Raw genomic sequence first — 15144 nt, forward strand, 5'->3', positions numbered from 1 at the left:
CAAACGGCTGTCCTGAAGCCTACTAGGCTTGCAGGATTTGATCGCGGTCTGGAGGGCGTTCCTAGCGTCATAGGGACGCCCCCCAGACCCGATCCAATAATTGAAATCTCGCGATCGTTTGCATGATCACGTGATTTCAATTTGTCATGAAAGGATTAAAAAACACATGAATCCAAACTAAATTGTTTAAATGCATTTAAATGGTGCTAGTTCCAATCTCCCTATAGAATGCAACCAAATCCTTGCACGCTATTGGGTAGGTCTGGGTAGAGTGCCAAAATAACGAACCGCCACTATTAGCTGATTAAAAGCTCCTTTATTATAACAACACTTAAAGGCATACACACCAACAGAGTGTGATAGGTCAAACGCGTTTCATAGCTGTAACTTCCTCAGTGACAATCTCCCTATAGCAGCCAAAGATAAATTATGTGGGTTTTCTTTAAAAAATGCTGCAATCAGTCTAAAAAAACATCACTTGGTTTGCAGTATTACATAATTTACTTTTTAGTCTCTCTAGGAAGCGTGTGAAAAGAATTTAACAATAATTAAGGGCAAAATTGATCAAGCCCCGAAAAAATGTGCATAAAAAGTCGCGATTATTTCCGCAATAGTTCGCAATGTGTGAAGTAAAAAATGTCGCCAGTATTTATCAAAATTCTAGAGACATTTTTGGGGCAAAACTTTTTTGCGTTGTCAAGCGAATGGCTGATCCTAGTTTTCTTGCGAAAATTTCATTTTCGCTTATTTATCAATCTTAATTTTAGGCACTGGTAAATGTTTTATTGTTTTAATCAAGTGATCGTTTGTTAGAATGTTATTTCTTATATATTAGTTATTTTTATTTTGCCCCTTCTTTGGTTCTGTTTCATTGAGGAAGGTTGCCAGTTTTTTGGAGCTTATCTTCGTTCTTTTTAATACACTTATTTCAATTGCACTTAAATGATTTTACTTTTTTATAAATTTGTGTATACCTTTTTGTTATTTAATTATTATTATTCATGTTCTGCGCCTTGTTGTGGACAATTTCTAACCCTAGATACAGCAAGAAAAAGACATATTTCCATTTCCCTCCAAACAACATCGCTCTCTTTATTTTTCACTCCTCGCAACCTACAAATTGGCGAGATTAAAAACATTGAATATTGCATGCACCACTTTTCATAAATATGAGAACTGCAAATAAATACGGGCATTTTAAAATGCCAATAGAGATTTATACAACAATTAGGCATTTCCAGACAACTTATTCGCACATATAAAAAGTTGCGACTTTATTGGAGCATAACCTTTCATAAATATGTGGTATCATTTGTGATTATTTTTTTTTACGACAAATGTGAGCATTTTCTTATTCTCACTTTGATAGATCTTGCCCTAAGTGTGGGGTATGTACGTCACCCTCTTTTGGAGAGTGATAAAATAATTGAAGTGCATACCTATTTGTTTTACTATATATGATTAAACATTTTATAGGGAATTCAAATGTTAAAGGGACACTAAACCCAAAATATTTATTTCATGATTCAGGTAGATAATACAATTTTAAACAACATTTCAATTTACTTCTATTAACTAATTTGCTTCATTTCTTAGATATCCTTTGCTGAAGAAATAGCAATGCACATGGGTGAACAGATCACACAAGGCATCTATGTTCAGTCACCAATCAGCAGCTACTGAGCCTATCTAGATATGCTTTTCAGCAAAGGATATCAAGAGAATGAAGCAAAATAGATAATAGAAGTCAATTAAAAAGTTGTTTAAAATTACATGCTCTTTCTAAATCATGAAAGAAAAAAAAGTGGGTTTCATGTCCCTTTAACGTCCGCATAAAATAAAAAGGATAAACCCTGAGGTAAGAGTTAAAATAGCTTCCAGGAATGCTCACACCACCAAATCAATCAAAACCAGTCCTTAGTCCTACAGCATTGCTGAGTACAGCAATCTCAGTCAGCAAGTCAGGACAGTGCTTGCAGAGTCATAGAGCACTCAGCACAAGGATCCCTGTACTTTCATTTCAGAAGAGGCGGAGAAAAAGGCGGAGGAGGGAGAGGACAACAACTCACTCAGTACAAGGAAGTGACGACTTTATGATTTTTTTGGGCAACTCTGGAAACAAGTTTTTTTTTTATGGATTGCTGTTGTTGTCTGGACTTTCATAGGAAGTGCAGGGTGTGGACTCATTTCTACATTAAACAATGATTTTATTTTCGTTTGCAGTTGGAAATTAGCTTTTTTCGACTGCTATGATCTAAGTGTCTATTTCAGCTCCCGGGGTGTTTGCAATTGACAGGGGCAGCTGAACTGCACAGAACGCTCATCAACTCTGCAAAGGGCTGCAAATTATTGTCTGCTTGCAATCTACTTGCATCTTTATATGGACGTGCTTCTTAACGAGGTTTGTGATACCTGTAATATTTGCTGCATCAGGACTGCAAAATCCATCTGTAGTAGCTGTACAATTTTTGCAAGAAGTATTTTCATCACAAAACAAATAAAAAATAAATCCATAATAATATTGCATTTAGCTTTCCAGAGAAAGGTTGCAGCCCTATCGGGCACCGCTTTAAGAAATAACTAATGTATTAATATAAGCTTGCTTTCGGTTTTACTGCAATACTGTTGCAGTGTTGGGCTATAGATGTTAGGATTTTGTTGCTTTAAATCTGTGCTTAGAGTTACAGCTACATACAGAGGTTTATTTCTGGCTTCTGTCTGTCAGCAGTGAAAACTAGATTTGCTGCTTATCTATTATTGCGGTGCCACTTACAATAGAGCTCTGTTCAGTTGCTTACATGTGATCATGGTGGGACTAAGCACTGCACGTGTCCTTGTCACATTGCATGACCGTGTTTCAGAGGGGAAGTTTGCAAGCTATAAAATGTCACTTTACTTACACATTACAAACTCACGATTGAACTGCATTTTAAAATGCATTATATATAATTCCCTCTCCTCTCTCCATGCACTTTAGAAATGCGAGTTCATATTCTAATATTAGGCTAATTATTTAATAAAGGGACATACAAACCAACATTGTTCTTTTGTGATTCAGATTGAATATACAATTTTAAACAACATTCTAATTTGCTTTACTCTCTGGGTATCCTTTATTGGAAAGCATATTTAGGTAGACTACAGAGTAGCAATGCTCTACATGGAGATAGGTGCTTATTTGTGGCTGTACATATTTGCCTTGTCTCTTTGGATCAGCTAGCTCCCAGTAGTGTATTGCTGCTCCTTCAACAAAGTATACCAAGAAAATGAAGCACATTTTGATAATAAAAGTACATTGGAATGTTGTATTTGTGTTTTTATAATAGAAGTACACTGGTGTATTGTATATGATTGTGACATCATGGCTGGTAATGTGTTAGCTGTGCCTCCTTCAGCTTAAAAAGAAATAAATGATTGACATAGGTGGACTTGTTGCTCAGCTGACACATTGTGATCAAACAGGAGGATTCTTGAACAATTTTGTTTTAAAAGATAGATAATCCCTTTATTACCCATTCCCCAGTTTTGCACAACCAACACAGTTATATAAATATACTTTTTACCTCTGTGATTACCTTGTGTCTAAGCCTCTGCAAACTGCCCCCTTATTTCAATTCTTTTGACAGACATCCATTTTAGCCAATCAGAGCTGGCTCACCTGAGCGCCATGTGCGTGAGCACAGTGTTATCTATATGATACACATGAACTAACACCCCCTACTGGTGAAAAACTGTCAAAATGCCCTGAGAGAAGAGATGGCCTTCATGGTCTTAGAAATTAGCATATGAACCTCCTAGGTTTAGCATTCAACTAAGAATACCAAGAGAACTAAGCAAAATTGGTGATAATAGTAAATTGGAAAATTGTTTAAATTACATTTCTGCCTGTTTCTAAGCCACTACAGACAGTCTCTTATTTCATGCTTTTTTATTAGCTTTTCACAGCAGAAGACTTCTAGTTCATGTGGGCCATATAGATAACATTGTGCTCACCTCCTAGGAGTTATTTAAGAGTCAGCTCAAAACAGCACTAATTGGCTAAAATGCAAGTCAATAGATCATAAATAAAAGGTCATGTGATCAGGTGGCTGTCAGAAGATGCTTAGATACAAGGTAATCACAAAGGTAAAAAGTATATTAAAGTGAAGGTCAAGTCTGGGGTTGTGGTTATCATTTTTCAATAGCTTCACTAAATTAAAGGGACAGTTTACTCAAAAATGTTCTCCCCTTTAATTTGTTCCCAATGATCCACTTTACTTGCTGGAGTGTATTAAATTGTTTACAAGTAGCTCCTTTACCCTTATATTGGCATTTGAAATTGTTAATTTAGCATGTGGTATCCCCACCTATTCTGAAAGTTTGTGGCCGCGCGTACCAGCTATAGATAAGCTTTGTAAACACAGCCAGCAGAAGAAATTACACTCCCAGTGTGATAAAGCAGAGATAAGGTAATAAAATGTTGATTTTCCATTGTTCTCTCAAAGTATTGGTGATTGTTTTAAGGACAGATATAAGATAAAGAAGCAGGTATATGTGCACAATGTGATACAGTAATGAGATCTGATTATACCTACAAGCTCAACCCATTTTATTAGGTTGTGGCTTCAAAACACAAAATCAGAGCTTTAATATACAGAAATAAACCTTAAAGAGCTAATTTTCATACATTTTTTACTCTGCAGTTGGTAGAAAAAGCAATTGTAAAGACATTAAGGGAAAAACTATTTTACAGTATACTGTCCCTTTAAGTATGATGTTCATTCATCAAATTATTTACAAATAATAGTAAAAGTTTTATTTTTAACCTTTTCTGTCGGCTCCGTTTCACTTGTATAATCAGCCCGCCATACTGCCGTTCTTGATTGACAGTTTTTGGATCCAATCTATTGTTTACCTCTGTGGCGTCCAGCCCCTTTTCTGTTTCGTCATTTCAATGTTATGCGCATGCGTTAAAACAAACAGCGCGTCATCCTGGTCATGCTCGTTCATGAAACGTGCATGCGTTTTTCCCCTCTCAGAATTGTTGAATACAAAGCAACGTCGGTAATGAAACGCATGCGCTATTGAGTTGAAGAGACGCATGCGCATTTCAAAGAGACACTTGTGCACGAGCGTAGTCCGTTTGTCGGGAAGCAATGCGCCGTCACAGCATAGAAGTAAGGAAGTGTGGTAGGGGCGGAGCTAATCACGATAACGGGGTATTTTATTTATATATATATATATGTTTTATTTGAAATGGATTAGTTATTTATAAATATAAACTCAGCGACTTTAATAATTTGAAGATAAGGTTTAAAACAGTGTATTGCGAATGGCAGAAATTGACCTTCACTTTAATATAACTTGGTTATGCAAAACTGGTAATGGATAATAAAGGGATTATCTATCTTTTAAAAAAATGTATAATTCTGGTGTAGTCCCTTTAAATAGAACAAGGCATTAATAACGTACAAACTCATTTTTGCATTGTTGTCCCTCTCATAAAGAGGCAGTTTCCATGTGTTACATCAGATCTGCATGTTAGACGAGCTATTGTCAATACATTCATTTGGCATTATCTAGAACGATTGTATTTTTCTTCATTTTGGAACCTCTGCGATTCAGCAGGATCCGGCTTTTAATTATTTCTAAAGAAATCACTGTGCTTTAAACTTCAAAAGGAATTGGTACAACACCCAGTGGTAAAATCTGCTGCAATTACAGTTGTTCATCTTTGCCCTGCGTTATTAGAATAATAAAAATGCTCAAGGTATTGCATGCAAAGCTTCATTTGCAGAACTCTGGGTAAATTTGCAATGCAAAAACGTATGTGCAGAGCCCAACCCAGAGACTTTTCCAGTTCCCTTTTGTCTTGAAATTCTTTTGCGGCTCACCAAAGTTTTTTGCAGCTTGTTTAAACATTTTTGTTAGCAGTCAAGGAATTACATTAAAATATGCTGTCAAACTACATTAAAAAGATCATAAGATTGACTATAATTAAATAATCAAATATGGTTTTCCAACTGTTGATTGGAGCAGTTATACTATTGTTTTGTTTTTGCAGTTATAGTATAATTATATGGGTTACACAGGGGTTCTAAGTTAGATTTTTTTTCTAACTCACGGTTTTCAGTTGCCTGTTAATAGTAAAATAAATTTTGAAAATAACCACATAGAACTTTGTTAATAATGAACTAAGGAAACTCGTTGCCTTATTGCTTGGGTGCACTGTGTACACTGTACAAGTGGGAGGGAACACCAGGTAAAAGAATTCTGGTTTGTAATATTTGTGCAGGTTTTATGGGCTTAAAGGGATAGTCTAGTCAAAATGAAAGTTTCACGATTAAGATAGAGCATGCAATTTTTAGGCAACTTTCTAATGTACTCCTATTATCAATTTTTTTTTCATTCTCTTTGTATCTTAAAGGGACACTGAACCCAATTTTTTTTCTTTCGTGATTCAGTTAGAGCATGCAATTTTAAGCACCTTTTTCTAATTTACTCCTATTATAAATTTTTCTTCGTTCTCTTGCTATCTTTATTTGAAAAAAGTCATCTAAGCTAAGGAGCCAGACAATTTTTGGTTTAGACCCTGGACAACACTTGTTTATTGGTGGGTGAATTTATCCACCAATCAGCAAGAACAACCCAGGTTGTTCATCAGAAATAGGCCGGCATCTAAATTTACATTCTTGCTTTTCAAATAAAGATACCAAGAGAATGAAGAAAATTTGGTAATAGGAGTAAATTAGTAAGTTGCTTAAAATTGCTTGCTCTATCTAAATCACAAAAGGAAAAAAATTGGGTTCAGTGTCCCTTTTAATTTAACCCTTTGTGTGCTAATGACGGCTCTGAGCCATCACAGAGTTTCTCACTCTGGTGCTAATGACGGCTCAGAGTCATGAGCACTCTCCCACCTTGAGGGAGATCTGGGGGCTCCTAACCGCTTTTACCCCGGCGATCGTGCCTGTAGAGTGACAGGCATCGCCGGGGCTTCACGGGATGTGCGTTGACGTCATGCGCAATGACGTGATGACGTCACCACGCAACTTTATTTATACTTAACAATGTTAAGTATAGGAGGAGGGGGCATGCTGCTTATAAGCCTGTATCTCAGGCATCTAAGCAGCTGCAGACCCCCAAGACCCACTGTTGGAAAGGTAATCGTCTAACCTTTGCAATAGTTTAAGTCTTGGGGGTCTGTAAAAAAAAAAAAAAAAAATTAAAAAAGCCATAGAAAATATTAGCACCCAGGTGGGAAAGTGCTTACTAATCAGCTGATTATCTCACCTGTGCTCCAGTTCAGATATCCTCAAAATGTGGTCTGTTAGGGAGGTCTGAGGTCAGGTTTGAAAACCAGTGCTCTATCTGAATCATGAATGTTTAATTTTGAATAGACTATCCTTTTAAAGGGATATGGAACCCAAAATTGTTCTTACACGATTTAGATAGCACATGCAATTTAAAACAACTTTTTAATTTACGTCTATGCTCAATATTGCTTTGTTCTATTTGTATCTTTTGTTGAAAAGCAGGGACGTAAGCTCAGGAGCATGCATGTGTCTGGAGCACTATATTGCAAGTGTTATCCATTTGCAAGAACACTAGATGGCAGCACTATTTCCTGCCAAAATAAGTAATGAATGCAAATTGAATTATTGTTTAATAGACGTGTGCATTTGTCAGCTTCGTTAGAAGGCAGCAGCTTGCGGCCTTCGGCTCTTTTCAGAGCCAGATTTATTCTTGTGAAAGTGCAACACACTGAGATCTGTGCAAATCCAGATCTTACTGTATTGAACGTTCACAAGAATAAATCTGGCTATGAAAAGAGCCAGATGCCGCAAGCTGCTGCCTTCTAACGAGGCTGACGAATGCTCATGTCTATTGTTTACTTTCACATTTGATGGAGGAGTTAATTTTGATTTTAATTTTGTTGTTTATATTTAGAAGAATGTTTTAAAGGGGCATTCTAAAGCTTTTTTAGTAACTATGTACTCCCAAGATGGGTTAAACACTTATAGAGGCTCACACACCAGAGATAATACTTTTTCCAGGCCAGTGATTGGCGGCTACGTGCGTATACTGATTTTTACTCACCAGCTGTTTTCTGCATTGTAGCCCCTGAGTGTGATCTCGGCTGTTTTTAATCTGCTAAACAGTTACTTGATGTGGACTTTTACTCTGACATGAGCCAAATGCTGCAGACTGTGGCTATATTCATTTCACTAACGAACCACAAACATGCTGAAATAATATACATCTTAATTGTTACTATGGGATATTTATGTAATAATTATATGGTCTACAGTATTAGAGAAGTTTATTTTTTCATAACTGCGTTAATTAACAAATGTTTGTGCTTTTAGCCTTATTTCAGCCAGGTGTCCATTTACTGTGGCCTATTTTATCTTGTGGATGAAAGTCTAATTTTCTGTCTGCATCTTTGTTCTATCACTGGGAGTTTTTGGCCTTTACTTCAGTTCAACGAGCACTTACCAAATGGTCATGTGCTGAGCTCTGAACGTAATTTTCATTAATGGTAATCTTGTACTTGTAGATGCGGAGCCCCTATTTATCATCTAGTGAGCGGACAATGTTCCCAGCCAGGAAAACTGTCTTGTCTACCTGCATTAAAAAGGGACAATCAACACCAGAATTTTTATTGTTTAAAAAGATAGATAATCCCTTTATTACCCATTCCCCAGTTTTGCAAAACCAACACTGTTATATTAATACACTTTTTACCTCTGTGACTAACTTGTATCTAAGCATCTTCTGACCGCCCCTAATCACATGACTTTTAGTTATTATCTATTGACTTGCATTTTAGCCAATTAGTGCAGTGTCTGCCACTAGCCACGAGCGTGATCACAATGCTATCTATATGGCCTACATGAGCTTGCTCTCCCCTGCTGTGAAAAGTAAATAAAATAGAGGCGGCCTTCAAGGGCTTAGAAATTATCATATGTGCTACTGCTTTCCTAGGTTTGCTTTCAACTAGAATACCAAGAGAACAAAGCAATATTGTTGATAAAAGTAAATTGGAAAGTTGTTTAAAATTACATGCCCTATTTGAAAAATTAAAGTTTTTTTTTGGACTTGACTGTCTCTTTAAGGCATAAGACAATTTACTTTAATTTGGTAGGCTCAGGAGCAACATTGCATTACTGAAAGCTTGCTGGTGATTGGTAGCAACACACATTCCTCTTGTCATTGACTCACCAGATGTATTCAAGTTTGCTTAATTCCCATGATATTCTGTGTTGAAGAGATACCTAGGTAGGTATCTGGAGCACTTCATGGCAGGGAATAGTACTGCCATCTAGTGTTCTGCTCCAAAAATGGTCTGGCTCCTAAGCATTTGTCCCTGCTTTTCAACAAAAAATAACAGTAGAACAAAGAAAAAATTTATAATAGAAGTAAATTAGAAAGTTGTTTAAAATCATGAAAGAAACAAATTGGGTTTCATATCCCTTTAAATTTTTTATCACTTCAGAGCATTTTATGTTACTTTAAGCCTGTTGCATCTGAACAGCTTTAGTAGCAGACTACTGCTTTTTAAAATGTATGTGCAGGCTCACATGCTAAATGCTGCTTTTCCAGCTTGATAAATGGAGGGGAGTAAAGCCCTCTGCACGTGCACTCATTTTGTGCGACCTTTGCACAGAATTTAGCCAGCAAATAATGCTCTTCTTGTTTTACTAGTAATGCCCATTTATGTCACATGAGCCTGGAGCCGGCTGAAGTTTTTGCTGTAGAATTCGGTTGTGTACTGAGAGAAAATGTAAGATCATTTCATAAACTGTTACACGTGTGTGTAAATCTACTCTCACTGACAACAAAATACCACAACAGCACTATAGTTTTCTTAAGACCTTTTTTTTGTTTCATATTTGGGTCATTTGGATTACATTTTGGGAGCAACACCCTTAAAGTGCCATAAAACATGTTGAGATCCGTGCATATCCTAAAAGGGCTAATTAAAGGGACATTATACACTAGATTTTTCTTTGCGTAAATGTTTTGTAGATGATCCATTTATATAGCCTATACAGCTATTTTTTTAATTTAAAGTATAGTTTTGCTTACTTTTAAATAACATTGTGCTGATTTTCAGTTAAAATGGAAATTGGTGTGTACTGTCCCTTTAAGTAAAAATAGTTTGCATACAAGTTTGGCAAGTATTTTATTTTAAAATAATTAAGAAAAATAAGCAAAATTGCTTACATAGCCATGCTGTCTGGAGTAGTCTCATCCACCCCCCTTATCAGTGTTTAGCATCAGAAACACAGGCATTGTATTTCACAGCAGCTTATTTGCTTCTAGGTATGCTCCAGCAGATAATGAGTGTTAAAGTCTTGCATTCTACTAAAGCAAAGGTAGATATAGATACAACCATTAAAGGAAATATGTGGGGAGTTAAAGGGACACTAAACCTACATTTCTCCAACATAGGTGTGTCCGGTCCACGGCGTCATCCTTACTTGTGGGATATTCTCTTCCCCAACAGGAAATGGCAAAGAGCCCAGCAAAGCTGGTCACATGATCCCTCCTAGGCTCCGCCTACCCCAGTCATTCTCTTTGCCGTTGTACAGGCAACATCTCCACGGAGATGGCTTAGAGTTTTTTAGTGTTTAACTGTAGTTTTTCATTATTCAATCAAGAGTTTGTTATTTTCAAATAGTGCTGGTACGTACTATTTACTCAGAAACAGAAAAGAGATGAAGAATTCTGTTTGTATGAGGAAAATGATTTTAGCAACCGTAACTAAAATCCATGGCTGTTCCACACAGGACTGTTGAGAGCAATTAACTTCAGTTGGGGGAACAGTTTGCAGTCTCTTGCTGCTTGAGGTATGACACATTCTAACAAGACGATGTAATGCTGGAAGCTGTCATTTTCCCTATGGGATCCGGTAAGCCATGTTTATTACGATTGTAAATAAGGGCTTCACAAGGGCTTATTTAAACTGTAGACTTTTTTTGGGCTAAATCGATTGATATTAACACTTATTTAGCCTTGAGGAATCATTTATTCTGGGTATTTTGATTTAATAATATCGGCAGGCACTGTTTTAGACACCTTATTCTTTAGGGGCTTTCCCAAAGCATAGGCAGAGTCTCATTTTCGCGCCGGTGTTGCGCACTTGTTTTTGAGAGGCATGGCATGCAGTCGCATGTGAGAGGAGCTCTGATACTTATAAAAGACTTCTGAAGGCGTCATTTGGTATCGTATTCCCCTTTGGGTTTGGTTGGGTCTCAGCAAAGCAGATACCAGGGACTGTAAAGGGGTTTAAAGCTTAAAACGGCTCCGGTTCCGTTATTTTAAGGGTTAAAGCTTCCAAAATTGGTGTGCAATATTTTCAAGGCTTTAAGACGCTGTGGTGAAAATTTGGTGAATTTTGAACAATTCCTTCATGTTTTTTCGCAATTGCAGTAATAAAGTGTGTTCAGTTTAAAATTTAAAGTGACAGTAACGGTTTTATTTTAAAACGTTTTTTGTACTTTCTGATCAAGTTTATGCCTGTTTAACATGTCTGAACTACCAGATAGACTGTGTTCTGAATGTGGGGAAGCCAGAATTCCTATTCATTTAAATAAATGTGATTTATGTGATAATGACAATGATGCCCAAGATGATTCCTCAAGTGAGGGGAGTAAGCATGGTACTGCATCATTCCCTCCTTCGTCTACACGAGTCTTGCCCACTCAGGAGGCCCCTAGTACATCTAGCGCGCCAATACTCCTTACTATGCAACAATTAACGGCTGTAATGGATAATTCTGTCAAAAACATTTTAGCCAAAATGAACCCTTGTCAGCGTAAGCGTGGCTGCTCTGTTTTAGTTACTGAAGAGCATGACGACGCTGATATTAATATCTCTGAAGGGCCCCTAACCCAATCTGAGGGGGCCAGGGAGGTTTTGTCTGAGGGAGAAATTACTGATTTAGGGAACATTTCTCAGCAGGCTGAATCTGATGTGATTACATTTAAATTTAAATTGGAACATCTCCGCATTTTGCTTAAGGAGGTATTATCCACTCTGGATGATTGTGAAAATTTAGTCATCCCAGAGAAACTATGTAAAATGGACAAGTTCCTAGAGGTGCCGGGGCTCCCAGAAGCTTTTCCTATACCCAAGCGGGTGGCGGACATTGTTAATAAAGAATGGGAAAGGCCCGGTATTCCTTTCGTCCCTCCCCCCATATTTAAAAAATTGTTTCCTATGGTCGACCCCAGAAAGGACTTATGGCAGTCAGTCCCCAAGGTCGAGGGAGCGGTTTCTACTTTAAACAAACGCACCACTATTCCCATAGAGGATAGTTGTGCTTTCAAAGATCCTATGGATAAAAAATTAGAAGGTTTGCTTAAAAAGATGTTTGTTCAGCAGGGTTACCTTCTACAACCCATTTCATGCATTGTCCCTGTCACTACAGCCGCATATTTCTGGTTTGATGAACTGCTTAAGGTGCTCGATAGTGACTCTCCTCCTTATGAGGAGATTATGGACAGAATCAATGCTCTCAAATTGGCTAATTCTTTCACTCTAGACGCCTCTTTGCAATTGGCTAAGTTAGCGGCTAAGAACTCTGGGTTTGCTATTGTGGCGCGCAGAGCGCTTTGGTTGAAATCTTGGTCGGCTGATGCGTCTTCCAAGAACAAGCTACTAAACATTCCTTTCAAGGGGAAAACGCTGTTTGGTCCTGACTTGAAAGAGATTATCTCTGATATCACTGGGGGTAAGGGCCACGCCCTTCCTCAGGATCGGCCCTTCAAGGCAAAAAATAGACCTAATTTTCGTCCCTTTCGTAAAAACGGACCAGCCCAAGGTGCTACGTCCTCTAAGCAAGAGGGTAATACTTCTCAGGCCAAGCCAGCTTGGAGACCAATGCAAGGCTGGAACAAGGGAAAGCAGGCCAAGAAACCTGCCACTGCTACCAAGACAGCATGAAATATTGGCCCCCGATCCGGGACCGGATCTGGTGGGGGGCAGACTCTCTCTCTTCGCTCAGGCTTGGGCAAGAGATGTTCTGGATCCTTGGGCGCTAGAAATAGTCTCCCAGGGTTATCTTCTGGAATTCAAGGGACTTCCCCCAAGGGGGAGGTTCCACAAGTCGCAGTTGTCTTCAGACCACATAAAAAGACAGGCGTTCTTACATTGTGTAGAAGACCTGTTAAAAATGGGAGTGATTCATCCTGTTCCATTAAGAGAACAAGGGATGGGGTTCTACTCCAATCTGTTCATAGTTCCCAAAAAAGAGGGAACGTTCAGACCAATCCTAGATCTCAAGATCTTAAACAAATTTCTCAAGGTCCCATCGTTCAAGATGGAAACCATTCGAACTATCCTTCCTTCCATCCAGGAAGGTCAATTTATGACCACGGTGGATTTAAAGGATGCGTATCTACATATTCCTATCCACAAGGAACATCATCGGTTCCTAAGGTTTGCATTCCTGGACAAACATTACCAGTTCGTGGCGCTTCCTTTCGGATTAGCCACTGCTCCAAGGATTTTCACAAAGGTACTAGGGTCCCTTCTAGCGGTGCTAAGACCAAGGGGCATTGCAGTAGTACCTTACCTGGACGACATTCTGATTCAAGCGTCGTCCCTTCCTCAAGCAAAGGCTCACACGGACATTGTCCTGGCCTTTCTCAGATCTCACGGCTGGAAAGTGAACGTGGAAAAGAGTTCTCTATCCCCGTCAACAAGGGTTCCCTTCTTGGGAACAATTATAGACTCCTTAGAAATGAGGATCTTTCTAACAGAGGCCAGAAAAACAAAGCTTCTGGACTCTTGTCGGATACTTCATTCCGTTCCTCTTCCTTCCATAGCTCAGTGCATGGAAGTGATCGGGTTGATGGTGGCGGCGATGGACATAGTTCCTTTTGCGCGCATTCATCTAAGACCATTACAACTGTGCATGCTCAGTCAGTGGAATGGGGACTATACAGACTTGTCTCCGAAGATACAAGTAAATCAGAGGACCAGAGACTCACTCCGTTGGTGGCTGTCCCTGGACAATCTGTCTCAAGGGATGATGTTCCACAGACCAGAGTGGGTCATTGTCACGACCGACGCCAGTCTGATAGGCTGGGGCGCGGTCTGGGGATCCCTGAAAGCTCAGGGTCTTTGGTCTCGGGAAGAATCTCTTCTACCGATAAATATTCTGGAACTGAGAGCGATATTCAATGCGCTCCAGGCCTGGCCCCAGCTTGCGAGGACCAGGTTCATACGGTTTCAATCAGACAACATGACGACTGTTGCGTACATCAACCATCAGGGGGGAACAAGGAGTTCCCTAGCGATGGAAGAAGTAACCAAAATTATTCTTTGGGCGGAGTCTCACTCCTGCCACCTGTCTGCTATCCACATCCCAGGAGTGGAAAATTGGGAAGCGGATTTTCTGAGTCGTCAGACATTGCATCCGGGGGAGTGGGAACTCCATCCGGAAATCTTTGCCCAAGTCACTCACCTGTGGGGCATTCCAGACATGGATCTGATGGCCTCTCGTCAGAACTTCAAAGTTCCTTGCTACGGGGCCAGATCCAGGGATCCCAAGGCGGCTCTAGTGGATGCACTAGTAGCACCTTGGACCTTCAAACTAGCTTATGTGTTCCCGCCATTTCCTCTCATCCCCAGGCTGATAGCCAGGATCAAGCAGGAGAGGGCGTCGGTGATCTTGATAGCTCCTGCGTGGCCACGCAGGACTTGGTATGCAGATCTGGTGAATATGTCATCGGCTCCACCTTGGAAGCTACCTTTGAGACGAGACCTTCTTGTTCAGGGTCCGTTCGAACATCCGAATCTGGTTTCACTCCAGCTGACTGCTTGGAGATTGAACGCTTGATTTTATCGAAGCGAGGATTCTCAGATTCTGTGATCGATACTCTTGTTCAGGCCAGAAAGCCTGTGACTAGAAAGATTTACCACAAAATTTGGAAAAAATATATCTGTTGGTGTGAATCTAAAGGATTCCCTTGGGACAAGGTTAAGATTCCTAGGATTCTATCCTTCCTTCAAGAAGGATTGGAAAAAGGATTATCTGCAAGTTCCCTGAAGGGACAGATTTCTGCTTTGTCGGTATTACTTCACAAAAAGCTGGCAGCTGTGCCAGATGTTCAGGCCTTTGTTCAGGCTCTGGTTAGAATCAAGCCTGTTTAC

General features: G+C 39.2%; 1 protein-coding gene across 2 annotated transcripts in view; it reads left to right on the forward strand.

Moving 5' to 3' along the window:
- The first annotated feature begins 2098 nt into the window (after nucleotides 1–2098).
- Nucleotides 2099–15144, forward strand: part of MIDEAS (mitotic deacetylase associated SANT domain protein) — a 233592-nt gene continuing 220546 nt past the window's right edge. For both annotated transcript variants that reach the window (XR_008400071.1, XM_053697805.1), the window contains exon 1: nucleotides 2099–2401. The gene's annotated coding sequence lies outside the window, so the exon portion shown is untranslated. The remainder of the gene's footprint in view (nucleotides 2402–15144) is intronic.

This window comes from Bombina bombina, chromosome 1 (assembly GCF_027579735.1).
Source record: "Bombina bombina isolate aBomBom1 chromosome 1, aBomBom1.pri, whole genome shotgun sequence".
Lineage (NCBI taxonomy): Eukaryota > Metazoa > Chordata > Amphibia > Anura > Bombinatoridae > Bombina > Bombina bombina.